The sequence below is a fragment of the Tursiops truncatus genome, chromosome 10 (genome assembly GCF_011762595.2).
Source record: "Tursiops truncatus isolate mTurTru1 chromosome 10, mTurTru1.mat.Y, whole genome shotgun sequence".
In the NCBI taxonomy this organism is placed as follows: domain Eukaryota; kingdom Metazoa; phylum Chordata; class Mammalia; order Artiodactyla; family Delphinidae; genus Tursiops; species Tursiops truncatus.
Window position 1 is genome coordinate 15,623,294 of NC_047043.1, and position 17,130 is coordinate 15,640,423.

A 17,130-nucleotide genomic window follows, 5' to 3' on the forward strand; every position below is an offset into this window, starting at 1 on the left:
AGCACAGGGAACTATACTCAATATCTTGTAATAACCTATAATGGAAGAGAATGTTAAAAAAGAATATATATATAACTGAATCACTTTGCCATACACCTGAAAGTAATATGACATTGTAAATCAACTATACTTCAATTTAAAAAAAGATGGAAAAAAATTGGTTAGTTTGCCTAGCTAAATAATCTTGAATTTGATTTTTTCAATAGATTTTAGTATTTTAAAGTCATATGTTTTCAGCATAAAAAAAATGAAATGCCGCTACTGATATCCTGATGGGTTATAAGATGTTTACGTCCCTTCCCCTTATAGTGCACCCCGCCCATTAGTCATGGCTCACCAGCAACGTGTTGTCAATAAACAAGGCAATTGAATGGACATGTTTGTTTATTTGAACACCTCTGTGTTTGTCCCTCTGAAGAAAAAGAAAACTCAGAGAAGGAACCGGCACACTGACCAGGACACACCACCACTCAGAAAGCAGGAAGTCATCTTTCTACCGTTGCAGTCTCTAACGTGTGAAGAAGTCTGCAAGCCTAGAAATCTTATTTCTCAGCTGAGTGACCACAACAGAGAGGACCCACGTTCTTGCTTGTCTCAGCCCTGTAACTGCTGGCTTCTACAGTAAGCCCCATATCCCGCTTCGTGCCAAACCTGCCAGAGGGGTTAGGGAAACGGGATGCCATTTCTCTGAGAAACTCTACTCGTTTCTGTGAGGACGTGATTGAAGGTGATTGACAACCCTGCCCACCTGCGTAAACGATGGCCCTATTTATATCAGGGGAAACAGCTGTGGGGAGGCCCATTCTCACTTCCTGAGTGTGTTTCAAACGCTGCTGGTGGAGCGTCCTCTGGTCTTTTCTTCCCTAACGCTCGGGGCAGGAGCCCTGTCACCTCATCCAAAAGCGGCAATCCCGTGCTACGATGTCGCCCGTTTCTTCTACGCTCATCCTCTGGCTGGAGGCAGCAGCAAGTTCCTCCTTGTGAACGAGGTAAGTGCAAGGGAAGGAGAAAAGGAGAATTTCTTCCGCCCACAGACAGATGGTTCTTTTTGTCACCCACCAGACCCTGGCTGAGATAACCACAGCAAATATCACCTGCGAGGCCAGTGGTCAGATTGTGTATCATGACAGGTCCCCTGGGATGGTAGGATGTGCACAGAGAGAGGGACGCAGCCGCCGCCTGCCTCCGTGAAGAGCTCAAATTACTAGCTGCGCTGCTGACTTTAAAAGCACTACCTCAAAGGCTGACTTGCAGCCTTCCAGTGGCTGCAGCATCTCACGGGGGTCTTGAGTGACTGCACGGAAGAACACAAAGAGAATGAAAGGGGGAAATAAGGGGGAAAAAGTGTTAGAAATTTTCTTGTTTTGAATTGGGAAGTTCCTGGTGCAGAAACGTCTTTGGTGCTGGTGATAATCTGGGCCTGCAAGTGCTAAATTGATTCACTATCCTGCAGACACCTGGGGGCTGAGTATCAAGGAACAAATGCATTAATCACGGCAGGGCCTGTACGCGATGGCACATAAAGACCATGCTCCCAGCAGCAGTGAGCTTGGGGACCTCGCCCCAGACCACACGCGCGCCGAAGTCGCTCTCTGAAGTCTCACTACTGAGTGTGTGTGGGTGTGTGTCGGGGGTAGGGTGGTTGTATCTGACTTTCTGTGAAACGTACATTTAGAAAGAAATGTATTTACACTTAGCTTTATGTTTTAAAAAACGAGGGGGCTGGAATCTTTGGACCAGAGTCGTTACAGATGAAACAAACACACACGCGGACATAGACACATGCACGCACAAAAGCTTTCAGGGAGAAACAGAAAATAATGTTTAGCAATTACGGTCCACAGCTGCGGCGGTTCCAATACCCGCGTGCTACCCAGGTGCAGCCATTATAACAATGAATAGCGTGCATTAAAGGTGCCATCCATAGGGGTAATAATACTAGGGTTGAAAAGGTATTTTCATTTGCAGCCTGATATTAGGCATTTCACAGCCAGCCTGATGGCTCAACTGCTACACGGGAGGCCCGAGCCTGAGATTAATCTAGGACTCTTATGTGAGCATCTGACAGCAGGAATCTGACGATGGTTACCTGGGGAGATCACCGAATCTCTCCCGATTCTTCAAAAAGGCTGCTGATTGGAGAAACTGAGGCACCCCGCAGCATCAGCCAGTGTGAGATCCATCCCTGTCTACCACCTATTAGTCTCTGGGTGCTAGAAATATTGTTGGGGGAAAGAATACGGAGGGAGCGTCCCAGTGGGCGGAAGAGGAGTGGCTCCCGCAGGGGAGGAAGCCGGGGCGGCAACAGGGGGGCGTCTCCTCCTCAGGCCTTGTCTCTGGCTGCTGCCTCCACATCCCAGGGCCTGGCTTCTAAGGCTTCGTTCTGAGCCAAGCACCACCAGCCTGCTTTGCTCACTTCTTCCTTTAAAAGCCCAGCAGCAAATGGGCACTGTACCCCATCGCGGTCACTTGCCAAAACCTCTCAAATCACTAAACTCTTCAGCCTCGGTGAAAACAATGAGTCTTCAGGCAACCACGACATTCCTGCAGATTGATAGTTGGAAACAGCGGAGGAAGGGAGAGCCTGGGGAGGAGATGAGAGTGAGCTCTAGAGTCGGAAGACAGAAGACCAGATCTCAGCGCCGCCCCATGCTAGCTCCGTGACCTTGAGCAAACTGTGTAAACCCCCTGAACCTCTGCAAAATGGGGATATTAGTACCTGCCGCAGACGGTTGTAATGAGGTTCCAGTGAGGCCAAGAATATGAAAACCCTTAACACCAAGCCTGGAGCACAGTAGATGCTAAATAAATGGAAGAGATTATTTGAGTAGCTTCCATTTTTCCATATTTATTTTCCTGAGTGGGCCTGTGAATAACAGTGATTTTAGGCGAGAAATGGAAATCTGCATCGTGAAAGGAGACAAAAAAATACCGGTATACGTATTGCTCAGTACCATAGTCAACTTCAGATCAAACACGCCAGGCTGACTTAAAAAAATATATATATATATGGCTCAGACAAACAATTGTCTTCATCTCATCTACTTTTAACAGGGGGCGAAAGCAAACAATAAAACGAATAGTGCATGTTGTGGGTGCATTTTAAATGCTCAAGCTCCATCAGATCCAGGTGGGCGTAGGCCTGGCTGCAGTGAACGGGGCTGGCTTTCCCGGGGCCCAAGTGAGGAGGTGCCCACAGCCTGGAAGCCCCCCGGCCGGGCATGGGGAGGCCCAGGGACATGGGGGCACACAGCCCCCCGCCATGACGAGCACGGTTCTAGGGAATAGGATAGGCCCCGGTTCACCCAGGAACGTGGGACCACGGCCCTGTTTAGAGGCCTTAAAAGTGAGGAGAAGATTAAAATTAACTTGAAACTTCCCAGGAAGCCGGCCGGCATCATGAAAACACAACTTGAGGGCTTCCCTGGTGGCGCAGTGGTTGAGAGTCCACCTGCCAATGCAGGGGACACGGGTTCGTGCCCTGGTCTGGGAAGATCCCACATGCCGCGGAGCCTGCGCGTCTGGAGCCTGCGCTCCGCAACGGGAGAGGCCACAACAGTGAGAGACCCACGTACCGCAAAAAAAAAAAAAAAAAAAACACCACTTGATTGCCGTGCTGGTTGGCGCACTCTGGATCTGGAAGAGCTCACACGGCAGAGCTCTAGACAGTTCGCTGAAGCCGGCTTGGGAGCAGCAGCAACAAAGCTACAGTGGTGATGGTGGAGAAGAAAGTCTTAGTCAAGCTCTCATGGATCACAGTTCCCTGGTGCACATTCGCAGCGTGTTCATTTATTCATTCAACAAAAGATGAGGCCCATGTAGCATGAACTGACACTATCCTAACTCCATCGTAAGACATCAGGCCCCATATTGAACAATCTGCCAGTCTGAAAGCAGAGACGGGAAGAGCAACACACAATTATTAGACTGTATGTGAAAGTACTTGGCAGAGGAAGAAAGGGGTGCTGGGAGAACACTTAAGAGGGGTGCCTAATTCAGACGGGTTCAGGAGAGGCTTTTAAGAGGAGCTGATCCCTGGATGAAAACTAGGCAGGGAAAGAGGGAGGTGTAGATGCAGGATGCACAGAGGCCTAAGGGTGAGAGTACAAGCCATTCTGCAAACTCATAACTGAAAGTTGGATGGTGAAGGGGGAGGAAGAGAAGAGGCTGTGATGGCAGGAGCTGGTGCAGCCCTCTGTGCTGTGTGGACTAAGGAAGCCTGGGGGTGCGGGGAGATCTATGAATCAAAGTTATTATAGATGAAATACACACTCACTCAGTGGTAGCCAGACTTCAGGATGGCCGCCAATGGTTCCCACCTCCCAGGATTCATACTTTGGGTTAATCCCTTCTCACACTGTGCCAGAATGGGTCTGTGTGATCAATGGAATATGCCAGAAGTAATGGTTTGTCACTTCTGAGATGAGGTTATAAAAGACATTGCAGCTTTGCTTTCTCACATCACTCCCCCTGGGGGAAGCCAGCTGCCATGCCTTAAAGCAGCCCTGTGCAGATACCCACGTGCAAACAATCTGAGGCCTTATGAGTGAGCTTGGAAGCAAATGCTTTGGTCCCAGTCAATCAAATGATTGTAGCCCTGGTTGATGTCTTGACTGCAACCTTACGAAAAACCATGAGCCAGAACCCCCAGCAAACGTGTGTGTTTCTGTCCCTCAGAAACTGAGAGATAGCAAATGCTTGTTGTTTGAAACAGCTAAATTTGGGGCTAATTTATTACACGGCAACTGATGGCTATTGTATCTGATAACGTGGAAAAAATATATACGTTACTATGTGAAAGAGCAAGTTATAAAGAAAATATGTTTAATATGATGCTACTTTTTATACACTACAGACTGGTATGTTTTTATAGTGGTGTTTCTTTTTAAAATTTTTTATTGAAGTATAGTTGATTTATAATGTTTCTGGTGTACAGCAAAGTGATTCAGTTCTACATATATATTCTTTTTCAGATTCTTTTTCATTATAGTTTAAGATATTGAATATAGTTCCCTGTGCAATACAGTAGGACCTTGTTTATCTATTTTATATATAGTAGGTTGTATCTGCTAATCCCAAACTCCCAGTTTATCCTTCCCCCACCTCCTTCCTCCCGTTGGTAACCATAAATTTGTTTTCTATGTCTATGAGTCTGTTTCTGTTTTGTAAATAAGTTCATTTGTATCATTTTTTTAGATTCCACATGTAAGTGATATCATATGATATTTGTCTTTCTCTGTCTGACTTAGTTTCTTTTATTAATCATTACATCAAATGAACCACAAAAGTAATTTTTAAAGTCTAAAGCTCCATGACAATGTCAGTTAAGGCTCATAAACAGTGTAAAAAGCAGATCACCAGAGGCATTTTAAAATCACAGGCTAACTCTTTGGAGTGCGGTTACACCACAGAGGAGCCCTGCCGCCTCCCTTCACAGCACCTCAGCTGCAGGTGGGTGGCGGGCTCTATGGTGGGGAGCAGAAGGGAAGCCACCTTCTCAGCAGGGGGGATGTTAACCAGAAGAGCAGAGGCTGGCCAGATGATTTCCAAGGCAGTTTTTGGGAGTTGAGGGGCAGGACAGACACCCAGAAAGGCTCCAGGTTTTCCAAAGAAGGTGAGAAGGGGCCAAGTTGGTAAAGGAGGAAAATGTACCAGCTGAAGGATTCCCGAGGGTGGGAGAAAGGCAGCTCTCACTGGCTGGCCCTAGCAAGACCAACCAGAAGTCCCAGCAAGTAGAACATTCCCTTGTGTAAAATATGGTGGGGACACACCTCAAGGGCGGGTCTGGAGGTGGTCCAGCACGCCAGCCTCTTGGATGTCACTCAGAAGCTGTGTCAGACTGCTTGCCTTCTCTACCACGTTGGGCTTGACCGTTATCAGTGAATTAATTTAAATGACATTAGTTTTCCTCTAATATTAACACCTTTTCTCCAAAACACTTTTGTCATATATTGAAGAGTTATAAAATGGTTTTAAGGTCATACCAGTTTTTGTTTTTTTTGTTTTTGGATGGGGATGGAAACAGGAGGTTCTTAAAGTGTATTAGCTACAGATGTTTGAGAAACTCCTCCCAGCAATGCCTCTGAATGAAGATGTATTGGTCTTGGGGCATCAGGGTAACAGATGATCATCAAGTTCCCAATCCATGGAGAGTGGCACCAACTGTTCTCAGTGGAGAGGAGGCTGCCACAGGGGGTGGGACACTGCCATTCCATGACCTGCCCGAGCAAAGATGTAGACAAGTGAGGCTCCATCCTGGTCTCTTCATTGAAAAAACCCACTCAACAGTGGACACCCAAAGTCTTTGGGGGTTTGAGTGTGGTTATCAGTGATGATGTCCACAAGAGAGGAAAAGTAAAGAAGGTATTAGTTACACAAGTATTGAAGAAATCGTGGAAACACACACCTGGAGAAGATTTTAATTTTCTTTCTAGTTACTTTACTTAGAACAAAGCCACATTTATCAAATTAACGTTGAATCAGCCCTCGACTTCAGTAGGCATTTGCCCTAAAGACCAGGCACCTGATTCAGTGTGTTTAGATTCAGGAACACCTGCCTAATCCTTTCCCACTAAATAGAATCCTACTTTTTAGATGTAACAATGATGCTTATTTTAACACGTGGTAGAGCTATTATCGCTCTCAGACCATGCCATACTGCCTTCTCCAGGGTACTGGGAAAGCCCTTGATCCCCGTAGTCTGAAGTATTGATATTTGCCACCAAATTACTGTCCTCCTTTTTAAATGAAGGAGTTCCTTTTAGGTTTTTTGCCACATGGAAGAGCTTCTTTTGGTCCGATACCCTCCATAAAAGCACAAATATGATAAAACATAAACCACATAAAACTTCAGTGACTAAGCAACTACTGTCCACACAAGATAAATCACTAAGAGAAAGGGGATACTTAGCAATGATGGTTTATTTTCATTATGAATTTAGTAACCACTTAAATGAAAATTTGTTTTTCCTCATTATATATATATATACAATTGTTATCTTTCTCCAAGATATACACCATCACTCACACATTTAACTTTTATCATGTCACTCAAAATTGACAGGAGATCAAGAGAACTTTGTGTTCCTTTTTTTTCCATGTGTGGATCGACTTCCAAATGTTTTTACTTTTCAGAAATGCCGAAAAGATACTGATCTAATATCTTGGAGTGATTCTGTTAAATAATTTAGAAAGGGAGACATTTTGCCTCATTCCATCAACAGGTTAATGGTGGAAGCTGACGACTGTCAAATGGCTTTGCTGTCATTTAGTGGTGATCATGGTTGTAGCAGGAAGACAGGTTTTTCACCAGACTTCTTGACTTTCAAATCTGGATGACACTGAACAGTTAGCATGCTGGTGGTACATCCCAGTGTCTCTCTCTTGCCTACTCCTTTATTTTCTTTGTATAACTATGAAGTTCTCTCTACTGTTGGCAGGGGTGTTTGAGATAAACCACAAAACCTGCAGACTGTTAATTCGATGTTACATTGGAGCTACTAGAATTCCTTTAAAACAACAAAACAAAACCCTGCCAGTAGCATACTTCAAAATAGATTTAACTCAGATGGTAGCGAAAAATGTCAAAATCTGAAGGGCATGGCTGCAATGAACAAGGTCTTTGATTCTTGAATGCTGGCTGTTTCTGGGAGGAGGTGTGCAAACTGACCTCGGCACTGCTGTAAAGTGAGCCTTCTGACGCTGTCTGGCTGCAGACGCTTCCAGAGACTTCTTGCTTGTGCTGTAGTCTTTGCCAAAGACCTGTTTAACCAAGTTCTCAGGGCATCTAGGACTTACTGCCTCCTTGTTATAAGGACCATTGTGGGTTATTAAATTTTTGGTGTAAACAGTTTATCAAAATCCTTTCTATAAAGCAGATTTAGGAACAGGCTGACCTTTCTCACCCAGCGGAGCTCACTAGGAAGGTGTCACTTCTTCGTCATTGGGAGGAGCTCTGTGGGAAGCTGCTTAGCCACTTTGCATTGGTTTGTCTTATGCCTTGATGTGATAAGATTGTGTTTTTTTTCGTTTAAAGATATTAAGACAATTCACTAACATTTATTCTAAGGGTTGGGATACTTACACTTCTATATATTTTTTTAGATATCCTGTGTTTTAGTAGCTTAAAGTTTAATGCCTAAGCTTCTCCTGAATATGGCAAATAAAATTGTATATTTATGAATAAGCATAAAAAATTTTGATGACAAAATAAATCACTGGTATATTGGAAAGAGTGTGGGCTTTAGAGTCAGATAGATCTAAGTCTAAACCCCAGACCTCCCGGCTATTATCTAACCTCTCTGGGCCTCAGTTTTCTCATCTGTAAAATGAGGATGCATGCCTTCTCTACACCTCCCAGGTTATCACTGTGAGGCCCCTTATAATGACCGCAGCTGAGTTCTTGAGACCAGAGACTGTCTTGGTTTTCCTAGTGCAGGCCAGGCTTAGAGTAAGAGTTCAACATGTTTGCCGACTTTAATTAAGTGCTGTTGAGCCACTAGGAGTTGTGAGTTCATTTTCTCTCACTTAAGTGATGGTGACAGATTTTCCTGCCAAATGGACTTACAACAAACTGGACTCCAGGCTCCCAGCAGTAAAAGAGAAGAAAAATATTTCCAGAGAGGATCCTCAGGTTGCTCCAGAAGCAATTCCAAACTCCTAGTGACAGCATGAAATGGTAGGTTTGTTTGTTCACATAAACCTTTGCCAGCTGGGAATGTAACGTCCAGAAATGCATATTCAGAATGGCTACGTGTCTCTGGACAAAAGTTCCCCTCAGCTGCTAAGGGTTTGGGCACCACAACCAGGAGTGAGTCAGGAGTTACAGGGCCTTTTGCCCTGACAGCATTTGAGAACCTGAGATCTCAGTTCTGCTGTTCGCTCCTCAGCCACCGCGAGGCCACGGGAAGGTCATGTAATCTTCTTGTCGCTTAGCTTTCCCGTGAGGGGCATCTCTGGATCAATGGCGTAAAGGTTATCGCTCTCATTTTCAAAATGAGGAAAGCCAGGTTATGGTGATGTGATTTACCACACCCAGAATCCCCTCCTGAAATGGGAAATAGGGCTTTGGGGCCTTGGGGATAAGGCAGCCATTTTTTAAATTTAATTTTCAAATAAGTAATACGTTCACATTGTTCAAAATCTATATAACACACACATACACACACACACACACACACACACACACACACACACACACACACATAATATAAACAGACACTTCACCAAAGAGGATATAAGAATGGCGAATAAGCACATCATAGGCCATCGGGGAAATTCAAATTAAAACCATGATAAACTTCTACAACCTATTAAAATGGCTAAAATTTAAAATACCAGTGCTGTTGAGGATGTGAAGCAACTGGGACTCTCAGACGTTGGAGGGAATGGAAGAAGGTGTGGCCGCTTTGGAAGACAGTTTGTCAGTTTCTACTAAAGGCACACATACACTTGCCACGTAACCCAGCCATCCAACTTCTGAGTGTTTACAGAACTGAAAATATGTTCATACCAAAACATGTACATAAATGTTTATAGCAGCTCTATCACAGCTGCCCAAAAATGAAAGCAATCCAAATATTCAACAGATGAGTGGGTAAGCAAACTATGGACCATCCACACGTGAAATACTACCCAACAATAGAAAGGGGACAAACTTGATACAACAACTTAAATGAATCTCTAAGGCATCAATCAAAAGGTGACATACAGTGTACCATTTATAAGACGTCGTTGTAAAGTGGGACGGATGACAGAGGAGTGGTTGCCAGGTACTGAGGGCAGGAGAGTACGACTACAAAGGGAGCTTCGGGGGATGGTGAAACTATTCTGCATCCTGATTGCCGTAATGGCTACATAATGGTCACACATATTAAAATTCATAGACTCCGATACCCAGAAAGAATCAACTTTGCTGTCTACCTTTTAAACAAAAATTTTAAATACAAAAGAGAGAATGAAAAATACATTTATCATCCTTAACCTCTGCCTAACCCCACGTACTTGACCAGAGGAAACTACTGTGAGTAGTTTATCTTTCAAAAGAGTTTCTTTATACAACCAGCAAATTTATTTTTCTTCCTCTTTTATCGCAAAGGTACCCTATAAATACATCCTGTTCTGAACCTTGCATTTTTCACTGGACGATTTATCTCAAAGATTTTCCATATCAGCGCATAGAGAACATTCTCATTCTTTTTTTTTTAAAACTGTTAAATATTTTGTTATATGTATGGACCAGAATCCCTTAATGATAGACATCTGGTTTGTTTCTCATCTTTTACCACTACAAACATTCATGCAATGAATAATTTTGTATATATACAATTTCATTTATGTGCAAACTTATCTATAAAATAAGTCCCAAAAATGCAGTTGCTGGGTCAAAAGGATAAATGCTTCTGTAAGTTGTAAGAGTCACTAAATTGTCCTCCGCAGAAGTTTACAATCAGAGCAGCCATTTTTGACAGCTAAGAACAAAGAGAGAAAATGGAAAACCATCGAATAAACTGCATTACATTTGGCAAAGTACTTACTACAGAAACTAAATGTTGGGTAACCTTTTGTTCAAATTTTTAGTGTCGACTATGTTCTTAGAGTGCTTACTATTGATGAGATGCAATCTACAATGTAAGAAACAGTCTTGTCCCTCAAACAATTTTAATGTAGGGGCAACAAGCACACATAGAAACCCATTAATAATAGGTGCAGTCTCTAATTTAGTGGCAGAATGAGTGACAAAGACAATGAGTGATGGACAGTTTCAATATAGGACTGCATTAGTGAAGGAAGGCATCCTAAAAAAGATGGGACTTGAAAAGGATGGAAGGTAGGGAAGAAAGAGGGGGAAAGATGTCATAACTCAGAGAACAGCCTAAGCCAATGCAGGAACATGTCTCCATCACTTACCTCCTCCAGGAAGTTCTCCCTGACTTCCAGGTCTCCCTACTTTGCTCCTGTAGCAAAGTCTTTCAACCTATCATATTTTAAATGATCTGTCTTCATATCTAGAAGCTTCTCAAAGTCAGGAGCCAAGTCTTTTTCACCATTGCATCCTTTGGGGAATATTTCAGGTGATAAATATATATGTAAGTAATACCTAGCAGTGCAACGCCTGGCATGCAGTAGGAAATCAGTGTTTGTCTAACTGTGGTGTTGGATTTGGCAAGGATGGAGGAATTTGAGAGCCTTTGTCACTGGTTTCTAGAATCATCATGTCACTATTCTTTCACTATGTCATTTAGTTATAACTAAAGTCTGGAGTTGGAGATCTCCAAATACTGCACCAAAATTTTATAATTTCAATCAATTGGCAAAGCTTCACATCATTGCTCACCATTCTTGCAACATACTTTTCCTCTCCGCTGCCCTGTGAATGCAAAAATTTCAAGTGCCTCCGTAGGCCGCTGGACAAAGGGATGCCCTGTGCTATGAAAATCTGTGAACGACGGCAACCATCCCTGTCTTTCCAAACGCAAGGAAGAGCCTTTGCCGTTTTATTCTTCTCATTCCTATGAAATCCTAGACCGTTACGGCCGACTTTTTTTTACAGGGCGCCCAGATTAAGGATTCATAAAACCACAGCATTCTAGAGGTGCATGGAGCCTGGGAGCTTCTGATTCAGCCTTTATTCTTAATACTGCTTCTGCCTTAAAGAGGTTCATTTAGAGCTGCTTAACACAGTGCAAAGCATATCTTTTCCCTTCATTACAATCCTACAAATGCTTTGGTGGCTTCAACACCTGGTCTTCTGGGTTTGGTGGTGATGGCAGTAGTGGTATGAGCTTAGGCAGTGTTGGCGCTGGCAGCTGAGAACCCCTGATTCACAGTCCTGTGCTTTATTTGCCAAGTGTAGACACAACCCAAAAGCTAGAAGAGCCCAAAGTAAGGGGGAGCTTGTCCCCCCCACCGGCATTGTGTGCTTTGCAGAGAGGAAATGAGTACCCACGAGGCCGGCTTCTTCCCCTCACTCTATCTCCTCAATGCAGTTTTTCGAATAATTTAATAACATTCACAGGGATATTAGATTAATTGGATTTTAATTCCAAATGACTGTGAAAGCAGAGAAATGAGTCACCAGCTCATACTAATGAGAAGATCTATTAAAGGGCTCTTCTCTGATAGATACAGCAGGGTTATAAATATTTCATATCCAATTAATTGAATTTTGCCCCCTATATATGACACTGCCCTGAAACATCAATCCAACAGGACCAGAGAAAGAACAGAGGGACAGAAGAAACACGAAGAACTTTGGAATAGCAACTACCTCAACGGGACTCTCCCTCCCAGCCGGTGAAGCGCAAACCGGTTCATCTGTACTATTTTTCTAGGTTCCCCCACCCCAGAGAACCCCTGCCATTCTCCCAGGGCCTGCAGAGAGGAGCTGGAAGCATTTACCCCAACTGCAGCTGCTTCCATGCGGCGGGGAAATTAATGTTAATTAATCAGACAGCAGTTTTATATAGGGCTGTGTGCAGAAAGTTATTCGAGTCCTGCTGCAAATAGATTTATAGGTGTAATTGCCATGTTGAATGACCCTCTGTAAATAGGCTCATTAAACTGGCCATCAGTCAAAAAGTCTAATTGAAGGCATGCAGTAGCCTGCCATCGGGAGCACGTGGCCCCAGATAAACAGAGCTGGCCCACGGCAGGCCTGCTCTGGACTGTGTAGATAGGGCTGCTGGCCGTCCTTCAGGTGGCCCCGCTTCTCCTGCCTTCTCCACTTTATTATCTCAGCAGGAAGGCAGAAGCATGCTTCCTGCCCAGCTTTACCCTCTTCCCCTCTGTTGGTCCCGGGAGAGCCCATAGGAGTCTGCTATGGAAAGCACGGGGTGGAAAGCGTGTGCGTGGCAGGCAAGTAAGAAGTCTCTGAGAGGCACAAACCAACACCACCTTGTGCTCCCTTATCCCACACGTGTGGTCACAGTCGCGCAGGGACAAGTGGCCAGGTGTGCGCAGGCCTCATCGCTGGGCATCCCCCATCCATTTACGAGCTCCTTGTTGAATTCCTATTCTCCTTTTTTTTCTTCCCATACTCCCATGTAAAAAGGATAAATATAAATTATTTTTCTCCTCAATATAGCAAAACAATTGGGAGTCTGAAAGCTTTGGGAGGGTGAACTGTGTACATTTAAATCCTCTTTGATGTTTATCGCAGCATTTACTATAAGAGTAAATTTACTAATTTACTATAAGAGTAAAAAATCAGAAACAACCTAAATGTCCATCAACAGGAGTCTGAGTATTTCAATCATGATCTTTTTAGACAATGAAATACTAAGCAAATATTAAATATGACTTTTAGGGAGATCCATATTTATTAATCCAGAAAGCTGTCTAGTATGTATGTTTGTATGGGAAAAACAGATTACAGAATAGATAGGGTGATCCCACATAGTATATCTTTGTTTTTAATTTTTTAATTTTTTGTATACAGCAGGTTCTTATTAGTCATCAATTTTATACACATCAGTGTATACATGTCAATCCCAATCGTCCAATTCAGCACACCACCATAGCCCCCACACACAGAGGCTTTCCACCCTTGGTGTCCATACATTTGTCCTCTACATCTGTGTCTCAACTTCTACCCTGCAAACCGGTGCATCTGTACCATTTTTCTAGGTTCCAGCTACATGTGTTAATATATGGTATTGGTTTTTCTCTTTCTGACTTCACTCTATATGACAGTCTCTAGATCAATCCACATCTCAACAAATGACTCAATTTCGTTCCTTTTTATGGCTGAGTAATATTCCATTGTATATATGTACCACATCTTCTTTATCCATTAGTCCATCAATGGGCATTTAGGTTGCTTCTGTGACCTGGCTATTGTAAATAGTGCTGCAATGAACATTGGGGTGCGTGTGTCTTTTTGAATTATGGTTTTCTCTGGGTATATGCCCAGTACTGCAATTGCTGAATCATATGGTAATTCTATTTTTAGTTTTTTAAGGAACCTCCATACTGTTCTCCATAGTGGCTGTATCAATTTACATTCCCACCAAAAGTGCAAGAGGGTTCCCTTTTCTCCACACCCTCTCCAGCATTTATTGTTTGTAGATTTTCTGATGATGCCCGTTCTAACTGGTGTGAGGTGATACCTTATTGTAGTTTTGATTTGCATTTCTCTAATAATTAGTGATGTTGAGCAGCTTTTCATGTGCCTCTTGGCCATCTGTATGTCTTCTTTAGAGAAATGTCTATTTAGGTCTTCTACCCATTTTTGGACTGGGTTGTTTGTTTTTTTTAATATTGAGCTGCATGAGCTTATATATTTTGGAGATTAATCCTTTGTCCGTTGACTCATTTGCAAATATTTTCTCCCATTCTGAGGGTTGTCTTTTCGTCTTGTTTGTGGTTTCCTTTGCTGGGCAAAAGCTTTGAAGTTTCATTAGGTCCTATTTGTTTATTTTTGTTTTTATTTCCATTACTCTAGGAGGTGGATCAAAAAAGATCTTGCTGTGATTTATGTCAAAGAGTGTTCTTCCTATGTTTTCCTCTAAGAGTTTTCTAGTGTCCGGTCTTACATTTAGGTCTCTAATCCATTGAGTTTATCTTTGTGTGTGGTGTTAGGGAGTGTTCTAATTTCATTCTTTTACATGTAGCTGTCCAGTTTTCCCAGCACCACTTATTGAAGAGACTGTCTTTTCTCCATTGTATATCCTTGCCTCCTTTGTCATAGATTAGCTGACCCATAGGTACGTGGGTTTATCTCTGGGCTTTCTATCTTGTTCCATTGATACATGTTTCTGTTTTTGTGCCAGTACCATATTGCCTTGATCACTGTAGCTTTGTAGTATAGTCTGAAGTCAGGGAGTCTGATTCCTCCGGCTCTGTTGTTTTCCCTCAAGACTGCTTTGGCTATTTGGGGTCTTTTGTGTCTCCATACAAATTTTAAGATTTTTTGTTCTAGTTCCGTAAAAACTGCCATTGGTAATTTGATAGGGATTGCATTGAATCTGTAGATTTCTTTGGGTAGTATAGTCATTTTCACAATATTGATTCTTCCAATCCAAGAACATGGTATATCTCTCCATCTGTTGGTATCATCTTTAATTTCTTTCATCAGCGTCTTGTAGTTTTCTGCATACAGGTCTTTTGTCTCCCTAGGTAGGTTTATTCCTAGGTATTTTATTCTTTTTGTTGCAGTGGTAAATGGGAGTGTTTCCTTAATTTCTCTTTCAGATTTTTCATCGTTAGTATATAGGAATGCAAGAGATTTCTGTGCATTAATTTTGTATCCTGCAACTTTACCAAATTCATTGATAAGCTCTAGTAGTTTTCTGGTGGCATCTTTAGGATTCTCTATGTATAGTATCATGTCATCTGCCAACAGTGACAGTTTTACTTCTTCTTTTCCAATTTGTATTACTTTTATTTCTTTTTCTTCTCTGATTGCCGTGGCTAGGACTTCCAAAACTATGTTGAGTAATAGTGGTGAGAGTGGGCAACCTTGTCTTGTTTCTGATCTTAGAGGAAATGTTTTCAGTTTTTCACCATTGAGAATGATGTTTGCTGTGGGTTTGTCGTATATGGCCTTTATTATGTTGAGGTAGTTTCCCTCAATGCCCACTTTCTGGAGACTTTTTATCATAAGTGGGTGTTGAATTTTGTCAAAAGCTTTTTCTGCATCTATTGAGATGATCATATGGTTTTTATTCTTCAGTTTGTTAATATGGTGTATCACATTGACTGATTGCGTATATTGAAGAATCCTTGTATCCCTGGGATAAATCCCACTTGATCATGGTGTATGATCCTTTTAATTTGTTGTTGGATTCTGTTTGCTAGTATTTTGTTGAGGATTTTTGTGTCTATATTCATCAGTGATATTGGTCTGTAATTTTCTTTCTTTGTAGTATCTTTGTCTGGTTTTGGTATCAGGGTGATGGTGGCCTCAAAGAATAAGTGTGGGAGTATTCCTTCCTCTTCAATTTTTTGGAAGAGTTTGAGAAGGATGGGTGTTAGTTCTTCTCTAAATGTTTGATAGAATTTACCTGTGAAGACACCTGGTCCTGGACTTTCGTTCGAAGATTTTTAATCTGTTTCAATTTCATTACTTGTGATTGGTCTGTTCATATTTTCTATTTCTTCCTGGTTCAGTCTTGGAAGGTTATACCTTTCTAAGAATTTGTCCACTTCTTCCAGGTTGTCCATTTTATTGGCATAGAGTTGCTTATAGTATTCTCTTAGGATGCTTTGTATTTCTGCAGTGTCTGTTGCAACTTCTTTTTCATTTCTAATTTTACTGATTTGAGTCCTCTCCCTCTTTTTCTTGATGAGTCTGGCTAATGGTTTATCAATTTTGTTTATCTTCTCAAAGAGCCAGCTTTTAGTTTTATTGATCTTTGCTATTGTTTTCTTTGTTTCTATTTCATTTATTTCTGCTCTGATCTTTATGATTTCTTTCCTTCTGCTAACTTTGGGTTTTGTTTGTTCTTCTTTCCTAGTTCCTTTAGATGTAAGGTTAGATTGTTTGAGATTTTTCTTGTTTCTTGAGGTAGGCTTCTATAGCTATAAACTTCCCTCTTAGAATTGCTTTTACTGCATCCCATAGGTTTGGGATCATCGTGTTTTCATTGTCATTTGTCTCTAGGTATTTTTTGATTTCCTCCTTGATTTCTTCAGTGATCTCTTGGTTATTTAGTAATGTATTGTTTAGCCTCCATGTGTTTGTGTTTTTTATGTTTTTTTCCCTGTAATTCATTTCTAATCTCATAACATGTGGTCAGAAAAGATGCTTGATAGGAAGCCAATTTTCTTAAATTTACTGTGGCTTGATTTGTGACCCAAGATGTGATCTATCCTGGAGAATGTTCCATGCGCAGTTGAGAAGGAAGTGTAATCTGTTGTTTTTGGATGGAATGTCCTATAAATATCAATTAAATCTATCTGGTCTATTGTGTCATTTAAAGCTTCTGTTTCCTTATTTATTTTCATTTTGGATGATCTGTCCATTGGCAGAAGTGATGTGTTAAAGTCCCCCACTATTATTGTGTTACTGTCGATTTCCTCTTTTATAGTTGTTAGCAGTTGCCTTATGTATTGAGGTGCTCCTATGTTGGGTGCATATATATTTATAATTGTTATATCTTCTTCTTGGATTGATCCCTTGATCATTAT

General features: G+C 42.0%; 1 long non-coding RNA gene across 1 annotated transcript in view; it reads left to right on the forward strand.

Annotated features, from left to right (window-relative positions):
- Positions 1 to 247: 247 nt before the first annotated feature.
- The window catches only part of LOC109551577 (uncharacterized), an 81,739-nt gene continuing 64,856 nt past the window's right edge, over positions 248 to 17,130 (forward strand). Inside the window, exon 1 of the long non-coding RNA XR_002178389.3 lies at positions 248 to 989. This is a non-coding gene — a long non-coding RNA (uncharacterized lncRNA). The remainder of the gene's footprint in view (positions 990 to 17,130) is intronic.